This window comes from Hakea prostrata, chromosome 3, assembly GCF_041222555.1.
Source record: "Hakea prostrata isolate BN-2017 chromosome 3, UWA_Hpros_2, whole genome shotgun sequence".
In the NCBI taxonomy this organism is placed as follows: Eukaryota; Viridiplantae; Streptophyta; class Magnoliopsida; order Proteales; family Proteaceae; genus Hakea; species Hakea prostrata.
Window position 1 is genome coordinate 2,409,485 of NC_142602.1, and position 10,626 is coordinate 2,420,110.

The window sequence follows — 10,626 nt, forward strand, 5'->3', positions numbered from 1 at the left end:
TTGATAACTAAATGAGAGAAGAAGATCCTGAGGAATCGGATGCAAATTCTAAGGATTCACATGATCAAACAATAAATTAATAGTGGTCTCCATATCAAATAGAACAAATCAGTTAAGATTATGACAATATAGGTTTTTGTCATAATAGGTTTTAGATACTGTAGATACTGACGGTATAAACAAGACTTAGGAGGCAAATCAGAGAAAGAGTCGAACGAAATGAAGTTGAATGTGATAGGCCTATACAGGTGATCATGGTATGTGATACCCTATTAATTGCACCATATATATTGAGGTTTAAAACCCACCGGAATAAGTTCTATTTGAAGAGATGGTATTAATGGATGTGGGATATCTCGACAAATTCTGCAGACTGATGTAGATAGATCTAGTAATCATGGATGCTTAATTTATGACCCCATGCATGAAATGAAACACTAATTAATTAAGGCCTCAGACCCAAAAACAAGAATATTCAAAAGGCTCTGGATGCATGCATATGGGTGTCTATTTCTAGAATACCCCAAAGGATATATCGAGCTAATTAAGCAGCTATCTTGCCTAACCTAGGACCTAAATGAACTAACAGATTATGATTCTCAAACTTTACACAACAGAAGATCAAATTAAAAAAAAAAAAAAAAAAAAAAAAAAAAACAGCAGCAAAACGAGGACGGTTTTCTGCGTATTAATTCGTCAGTCGTCATCTCAGTCGATAAGAAAGCAGAAAAGTATACCTGAGGCGATTCATATAATTAGTATATCTGTGTGACAAACTTATCCACTATTACTTGACTTGATACGCTTCTTAATTGGTACATGATCTTGGGAACAATCAAGCAAATTAACTGGATTCTTAATTCTTCCGTGTAATTAATTAATGTACCACAAGATATCCCTACTTGATGGGTACGTAAGCAAGCAATTCCATCGTAATCAGGTTGTTCTCTGGCCAACTCCCAATTCAGTTTTAAGGTTGGTTGCCAACAATTAGGTAGGAACATGTATCAACATGAAACAAAAAAAAAAACAATAATATTAACCTAGCTATGTCAAACACACATATTCCATTTGAACCAGAAAAAAGAGACTAGAACGCACATTCCATCATATACTCTATGTCTGGGTTTACAAAAGTTGATCTATGCAGCTGTACAGATTACTACGGGACCCACAGTTTTCAAATCTTATCTCAAATTCCACCTTATAATTATTCTCCAAGTTCTCTAGTCATTGACAAATTAACTTGTCACCTCAACCAATTTCTATAAATACCAGTCCCTGCTGCTGGTTAGAAGAACTCATTCATTCACCTGGTTGATCAAGAAGACCCTATCCATACAATTTCTTACCTCAGTGTTTTAAGTTAGAAAGAGACACAGAAAAAAATATATGGAGGGGAGCTATAAGCACAAAGGTTTCATGAAAGGTAAGCTCATCAAGTATTTTTTCAGGGCAGCAAAGTCCATACTTGCTTTATCCAAAGGTCGTTTCCACAACAAGGTTGTGCCTATCCCATCATCTGTGCCAACAAGAAGGACTTCATTCAAAAAATCAGGTAGTATTGCTGTTCATGACTCCATTAATTGTCGCATCAACAAATTTTACAATGATGATGGTGATGAAGAGATAGATATCAAAGCTGAGAACTACATCTCTTGTGTTCAAGAACGTTTTAAGAAAGAACATGAAGTAAATTGGAAGATAAATTACTAAGACAAGCTCGAGTTCGGATCACATCCTCATCTGGCTCTCTTACATTGTATGGAATTCTTGAATGCTGATTATTAATTACTAATTATCTAGCGTTGTCGTTTTATGATCTTGTAATTGAGTGGCTTCGATCCATCTCTATGTACTAAGAGTAGAATAGATAATTTTGGTTCTGTTTTGTAAAGAACCGCAAGCTGTGTATGGAGAGTCATTCCAAGTTATCAATGAGAATATCTATTGTCTAATTAAATTATATCTATGTTTTAGCTAGTTCTTCAATTTTGTTCTCTAATTAAAATAGATCCATTTTACTGGATTGTCACTTAGTTACAAGTTTACACCAACCAAGAATGATGCCTAGTTACAAGTTTATACCAACCAAGAATTGTGAAATGCAAAACAGTGTGATGAAAAACTTTTCTTTTTGAATAGTGGATTTCATAATGAGACGACATCTAATAGGCAATGACTCAAACCCTCACCATTTGAAATTCTAATTAATCAACTTTGCTCTTCTTACTGGTCAATTAGGTTTTGGACTGTTTTAATTTTCATAAATGCTCTCCATCAGAAAATTCAATTGATGCATTATAGACTTGAAATTGACGTATATTTTGATAACCCCATTATGATTTGTATGAAGTACATCTCGAATAACATTAAGATTTACAATATTTATTCATTGCAAATAACATAAGACCATAGGGCGTTCAGGAGGCAAAATGCAAAACAGTGAAATTGAATGTTGTTGAAAGTGACAGATATAACCAAACCCCTTTTGATTAGGAATCCCCATCCAAAGTGGATATGCTTTAGGCCTCATGACAGATGAAACTGTCAAAATGAATGCAGTTAGTGAAAGTGACGAACTATGTGTGATTCCTCCCTGTGAGAGCAGCGTAGACCAATAAAAACAAGATCACATCATCTCTTTTTCTATAACTAAAGAGGCTCCAAACTAAGAACCAAACCTCACCATTTAAGCAGGGTTGGTAAGGATTCTCAGCTATATTATAAAATTATATTATTGGCGAATCCTGTTTTTCCCCAGCAAGAAGCAGCAGGTACGTATTCGATTGTAGTTTATTATTTGCATATATCGATCACATCATAAAGTGCCCAATTTGCACTTTAGTGATCATTTCAAATGTTTGATGCTCATAATTCATTGACAATTTAATATGATCTGATACAATTGAATACGTAATCAAATATCTACATGGTCTTGTGTACGACTTTGTACATGTCTAAGTAATTAAAAGAGGATTCCTAAGTTTTGATTGGTTAATTGACCCACTTCAATGTCTTGGCTAATGGCTACGTACGTAGGATTCAGAGCTACTGATCAGATAACAGAGATGGCTTATACACAGATACCTACAAAGACTCAAATCAATTTTCTTTATATAATACGTACGTATTTTCAAATAAAATTTTATTCTGTTAGTACTGTACTGTTACACATCATTTGGCTACGCAAGCATCCACTCAGTTTGTTCTCCAACATCCTGATTCGAAAGCAGCTTGGAATATATCAATTAATAACAAAAAATAATATTTATCTATGTTAAACACACAGTCACAGATTTCTTTTCTGGATTACAGAGGATGATAAATGCTGCTGTTCAGATAATTAAGGGACCCATAATGTATGGTTTTCAAATCTTATCCCCAGACCCACCTTTATAATTGAAGCTTTACAGTGATTGTTTAAACACTTATTGTCATACCAACCAGTTGTTTATATATGGGGTCTCTCCTTGTCTGAGAAACTCATTCGTTCATCTGGTTGATAGCTAGAGAAGTTACAAGTTCAGAGATCAAGTAGTTAAGTGTGAGGACCAAAATTATGGAGAGTACCCGTAAGCACAAAGGATTCATGGGAGGTAAGCTTCTCAAGTCTTTGTTCAGGGCGAAGCCTACTTCTTCCAATGTTCAATTTACTGCTAGTAGAGTTCAGCCTTCCATAACTTCTTCATCAAAAGAAGATCTTTCCACAAATAGTCCAGCACCCAAGCAGAGGATTCAGTTCAGGAAGCCAGATAGTATTACTGTTCGTGAATCTGTTAATTATGGCTACATCAGCAATCTATACCATGGTGGAGGTGATAAAGATGTTGATATCAAGGCTGAAAACTACATCTCTTGTGTTAAAGAACGTTTCAGGAATGAGGAATATTGAACATGAAGAGATGGTTTGGAGGAGTAATCATCAAGACAAGCACGAGTCCGGATGAACAGTGCTCTCTTAAGCCCCTTGGTTGACGCACACATACTCCTGAAACTGATTACCCAAGCTCTTTGACTTAGCATTAGCAATCACTATTATGATCTTCTTTGTATCTCGGTTCCAGTCCTGTTGTGGGTTCTGTTTTGTAAGGAACCACATGTTGTGTACAATCAATCCAATTAATCAAGAAACTTATCTTATTATATCATATTGACATGCATGTTTTAGCGAACTCCTTAGTCCTTGCACAGTAATATAAATCAATGACAAGTTTTAATGCAAACAAAAAATATCATCAACTAGATGTAAACAGAGAAAATTTCAGTGCCTTATACTAGACCCACAGGCCGTTGATTTTGACATAAAAACAGAGTGGTTAGGAAACAAATTATTTGATTAAAAGGGGGAAAAAATCTATAAAACAAAAAGGTGAGTTAGACATTACTATAACATATGAAGCTCAGGTTGGGATCTTTCACCATCAAGATAGAGAGATTTATATTTTCTTCACATTTTTTCATCACACATTAGGAAGGAAAATCATTTCTGAAGTTTTGACAAAAAAAAAAAAAAAAATAAATAAAATCAGAGATAACCCTTAATGAGTTTTACTCACTCATGATAAAGAAGCATGAAGAAAGCAAAAATTACTACACATTAGAGTAGAGGGTTCAGACTCTGCAGGCTCATAGACCAAGGCTATGGAAGTTGATGTAGGGATTGCAACTCTACAACCAGGTGGTTGATTTGTTGGGTTGCTAGGATCATTGATTCTAGGTAACATGGAAGGGAGACAGATGAGGGTAGGAAATTTGCGACAAATTAAAATAGATTTTAAATTGATTCATCCAAAACCACTTTAATTAAATTCCTTCCAAAAGCGGTTGCTTGGAAGAGAGATACCCTAATGTAAGACATCTAATCATGGCATGTGGTTCCGTTTGCATATTTTTACACCTAATAAAGTATAACAACCACGTAACTAATTAGTCAGAAAGGGGAAAATTTTGATTTTATCCATGTTAAAAAGTCAACAAATTAAAGATATAGATGCTGCTGTACAGATAATAAAGGAAGCCACAGTTTTCAAATCAATCTCAACGCCCACTTCGTAATTCATGTTTTATAGTCACCAACCAATCCCTATATATATGGGGGTCTCACCTCGTCTGAATGAACATCTCATCCATTCATTCATTCAATTGCTCGCTAGAAGAAGCTAGTTAGCTGGTGATTTTTCAGGTACCACAAGTGTTAAGTGTTAGAATACGAAAAATATGGAGGTGAGTCGTAAGCAATCAAAAGGTTTCATGAGAGTTAAGCTCTTCAAATCTTTGTTTGGAGCAGCAAAGCCAGCTACTTCATCCAGTACTGTTCAAATCATCAAACCTAAGCCTACTACCCCATCTTCTGGATTGGTGGGCTTCAGGTTTCATCAAGATCATTCCATTCCATCTGCAGCAAAACAGAGGATTTCATATGCGAAACCAGATAGTGTTGCAATTCGCAGCTCGGTGAATTCTCGCATCAACACTATCTACGGTGGTGGAGGTGATGAAAATGTTGATAGCAAAGCTGCAACCTACATCTCTTTGGTTCACGAACGTTTTCGGAAAGAACATGATATGGAGATATAGCTATCAGAGAAAGGCTCTGGGACGCATGCACCTTGGTGGAATAGAACAGCTGATAATTAATTATTTTCCCAAGTTAATTAGTCTTAATTAATGATCATCACTTTTTTTATGATGGTCTTTCTCTTATGATTGCTTCTTCTAAAGGAGAAATTAATTATGAAGCATTAATGATCTCCTGATTAATTGAGTTTCAACTATATAGATCATAAAGTCCAGTCCATGTATGTATTGGGTTCTGTTTTGTAAAGAACCCCGCAGGCTGTATGGAGTTATTCCAATTTATCAACAAGAATTGAATATTATCTCATTACACTCTAAGGATCGATTCTTATATTATTAGCAATAGCTCTTTAATTACCAAACCAATTGACTAATCTCAGCATAATTTTATTAGTAAGAAGTTTTGTGATAAATTAAAGCACAATTAATGGGGAATATCTGTAACTTCTGTGTTAACAGTTGTGCTAGGTAGTTTAATGCCCCACACTAAACAGACCCACACACAGTGTAACTGATTAACAGTCGATAAAACCTTGTTCAGCAAACGAATTGTTTTTTTGTGATCGAGTTTGTAGGTGTGTTATTCTTCTGATCGATTCTTGCGAGAAAAATATATATATGATGGAGCATCATGAGATTCTCTCGTACTCTCTCAAACTGCCGATGAAAAGATGAGTGATCCAATCCTGAGAAGTGGTGCCAAGCCCACTCACGAATTTTTATTTATTTATTAAGATTCCCCATCAGTAGGGTTTAACTAATCTCTTATATGGATACGCTTTAGTCCTCATGAAAAATGAAACTGTTAAAATGAATGCAGCTGAAAGTGACAAACTATGTGTGATTCTTCATTTCTTTTTCTATAATTAATTAATATTGAGGCTTCCAATTATAGAACCTATCCTCACCATTTTATTTATTTTTAAGCAGGTTTGGTAAGGATTCTCAGATAAAAGCTCTGGAGGACGCGCGGTTCGCCGCTTATTGGTGAATCTTGTTTTGTCGAGTATCGGCATCACATCATATAGTTCCCAACTTGCACTTTGTTGATCATTTCAAATGTTTGATTCTAATCCATTCACAATTTCATATGATCGATCTCATACAATTGATCATACGTAATCAATATGTATGTAATCAATATGTATACATGGTCTTCTAATTTCTTGGCTACGTAAGACTCTAGAGCTAGCTACTGATCAGATAACAGAGATGGCTTAATTATACGCAGATCTATACCTGTGAAACCCACTTTGATTTATATGCTCAAATAAGATTTTATTCTGTACGGTTCCATCCACTTAGTTTGTTCTCCAACATCTTTATTAGAAAGCAGCAGCTAGGAATATATTTGTTATTAATAGAAAATATTATTTATCTATGTTAGGGTTAAGCACACATAATAATCATGGGTTTTTTTTTTCAGATTTCAGAAGATGACCCATATGTGGTTTTCAAATCTTATCCCAAAACCCACCCTTGTAATTCAAGCTTTAATTCTAGTGATGCATGGTTTAAACCAATTGTCTATATATAGAGTCTCTCCTTGTTTGAAAAACTCATCCATTCATCTGCTGCTTTGATAGCTAGCTAGCTAGAGAAGTTATAAGTTCGGCAATTAAATAGTTTTAAGTGTGAGGAACAAAAAAAATATGGAGAGTACTCGCAAGCAGAAAAGTTTCATGGGAGGTAAGCTTCTCAAGTCTTTGTTCAGGACAGCGAAGCCTACTTCATCCAATTTTCAATTTGGTGATAGTAGGGTTAAGCCTTCCCTATCTTCTTCTTCTTCTTCTTCGTCAAATGAAGATGTTAAAACAAATATTCCAGCAACCAAGCAGAGGATTCAATTCAGGAAACCAGATAGTATTAGTACTGTTCGTGAATCCGTTAATTATGGCTACATCAGCAATCTCTACCATGGTGCAGGTGATAAAGATGTTGATATCAAGGCTGCAAGCTACATCTCTAGTGTTAAAGAACGTTTCAGGAATGAGGAATATTGAACATGAAGAGATGGTTTGGATCGAGGAGTGATCGATCATATACAAGAGTCAAGACAAGCACACTATACTGATTACTGATTTATCAGAGTCTCATATACAACAGTGCCTCTCTTAAGCCCCTTGGTTGACGCAACCTAGCTACTGATTGATTACTGATTTACCCAAGCTAGCTCTTCAACTTAGTGATCAGAGTAATGATCCTCTTAAATATTTATATCTCAGTACTGATCCAGTCCAGTTGTCGGTTCTGTTTTGTAAGGAACCCCACTTGTTGTGTACAATCATTCCACTTAATCAACAACTTATTAATGTATTGTAGTATCCTATTGGCATGCACGCTTTACCTATTAGCTCCTGATTTCAATCAATTACAAGTCTTGTTGCAAGCAAAAGCAAAATGTATCAGTAACTAGATGCAAACAGAGGAAACAGAGGAAATTTGATTAACAGAAAAAAATAATGATTAGGAAACTAATTATTATTATTATTATTATTATTTTTGGGTAAAATAAAATTTTATTGCAAAGAACAGTTCATATACATATAGGCATCTGCATTACACAATGGATAGGGCATTGACCATTTACACAAGAGTCTCACCCAGAGGGTCAGCCTTGATATTCCAAAATAATATCATACTAAATATCTTTTAGGATTGGAAAACTCCAATCCCAATCAAAAGAGCCAATGATCAAAGTTAGATTGTTAATCCACTATTTTCTCTCTCCACCAATAAACATCAATTTTTGCCATTGCTTTTAAAGCAATCCCCTTTCGTGTACTTGTTGAGATTTTCCTGTTTTTATCTAGACCCACAGACACTGAATGAGATTTCTTTTTTTCTCCCTCACCTTCCAAGTTACAATGCTTTCCACCTTTCTCTCACTGATTAATCTTATAATTTGTACCAGAATGACTTGGCCTCACTGCAACAACCGACTAGGCCGTTGGATCAACCCATAAATCATGAGACACTCTATCAATGGCCAACTCGCACTCCACGTGGGCCCCTCAAATGAATGAGTAATATACTCCAAGTTTTCCTCATAAACCAAATTTTGGAATCCCTCTCTTATACGGTACTCAAATTAAATGATGTAGGGATTGTAACTCTATCACCCGGATTAGTTGAGTGGGTTTAGTCGTAGGATTGGGTGATATGATGGGTTACTAACTAGGATTATTGATTCTTCTTCGTGACAAATTAAAATAGGTATTTATTTAAATTGATTCATCCAATTCACTTTAAATAAATTCCTACCAATAAAAGGAACTTAATTAGTCTCATGATGTCGATCTGATGATATATAATATAGATTGCTAGGAAGAGAGACATCCCAGATTCCCACTGTAATTAAGAGATCTAATCATATATGGCATGTGATTCCATTTACATCCTATTGAGGAGACCCAATAAAGCAGTAACAACCACGAAATTAATTAATTAATTAATATGCTAATTAACCAGGAAGGGGGAAAATTAAAATGATTTAATCCATGTTAAAAAGTCAATCAACAGATACAGATGCTGCGGTTCAGATTATGTAGCATCCCACAGTTGAATTCATGTCTATCTCAAAATAACCGACCTTGCAATTCAAGTTTTATATTTAGTTAATTAATTCCACCAATTATGCACCAACCCATCCCTATACTTGTATATAAGGGGGTTCTCACCTTCTCTGGATGAACATCTCATTCATTCATTCATTCATTCATTCATTCAACAGCTCGCTCGCTTGAACAAGGAAGGAAGGAAGGAAGTTAGTTACCTGGTGATCAATATATAGGTAGCCAGCCCAAGTGTTAGAAGACGAAAAATATGGAGGTGATCAGTCGTAAGCAATCAAAAGGTTTCAAGAGAGGTAATAAGCTCTTCAAATCTTTGTTTAGAGCCGCAAAGCAGCCAGCTACTTCATCCAGTACTGTTCAAATCATCAAACCTAAGCCTACTACCCCATCTTCTGGATTGGTGGGCTACAGGTTTCATCAAGATCTTTCCATTTCATATGCCAAGCCAGACAGTGTTGCAGTTCGCAGCTCCGTGAATTCTCGCATCAACACTATCTACGGTGGTGGTGGGGGTGATGAAAATATTGATAGCAAAGCTGCAAGCTACATCTCTTCGGTTCACGAACGTTTTAGGAAAGAACATGAAGATCATATGGATACCTCTAGCTCACAGCGAATGGCTCTGGGACGCCCCTTGGTGGGCTGATGATTAATTAATTTCCCTAGTTAATTAGTCTTAATTAACGATCATCATTACTTTTTTTATGATGATCTTTCTAGCTCTTCTTCTTGCTTCTTTTAAAGGAGAAATTAATTAATTAATTAATGATCTCCTGATTAATAGATCATCTTAAAGTCCAGTTCATGTATTAATTGGGTTCTGTTTTGTAAATTAAGAACCTCAGGCTGTATGGAGTACTTATTCCAATTTATGAACAAGAATTGAATATTATCTCATTACACCCTGTGGATCGATTCTTATATGGATTTAGCAATCGCTCTTTAATTACCAAACCAATTGACTAGTCTTAAGGATCAAAAGCTGAGTAATGCGATGCAGAGAGGTCAACTAACTAGCTTCCCACTCCCATCATTACCAGGATTAATTGTGATTCACCTTTTCTCCCTTTCGCTTTCGATCAGTTCAGTTTTTTCTTTTTTCTAACTGTTTTTAAATTCTACGACTCCTGAAATCTGGACTATTTCCAAGCTTTAATCATCAAAATTAATTGCTAGCTACCCTTCTTCAAATTAACATACCAGGGGAGATGAGAATTTTATTTGAATGATTATTTTATATTCCCTCCGAATTATTATAAATTTAGAACACAGACCCAGTCCCTAAACAATTAATTTTGCGAAGAAGTGCAAAATTAAGGTGTTGAATGTAGAGCAGTAAAGTTGAATGTTGTTGAAAGAAACGCAAGCAAGCAGGGCAGTGTTGTTGTGTTGGGTTACTCAACATATGTTGATTGTAGGAAACAAAGAAGGGAGACAGAAACAAAATTTTTAACCGATTAATAATCCAAAT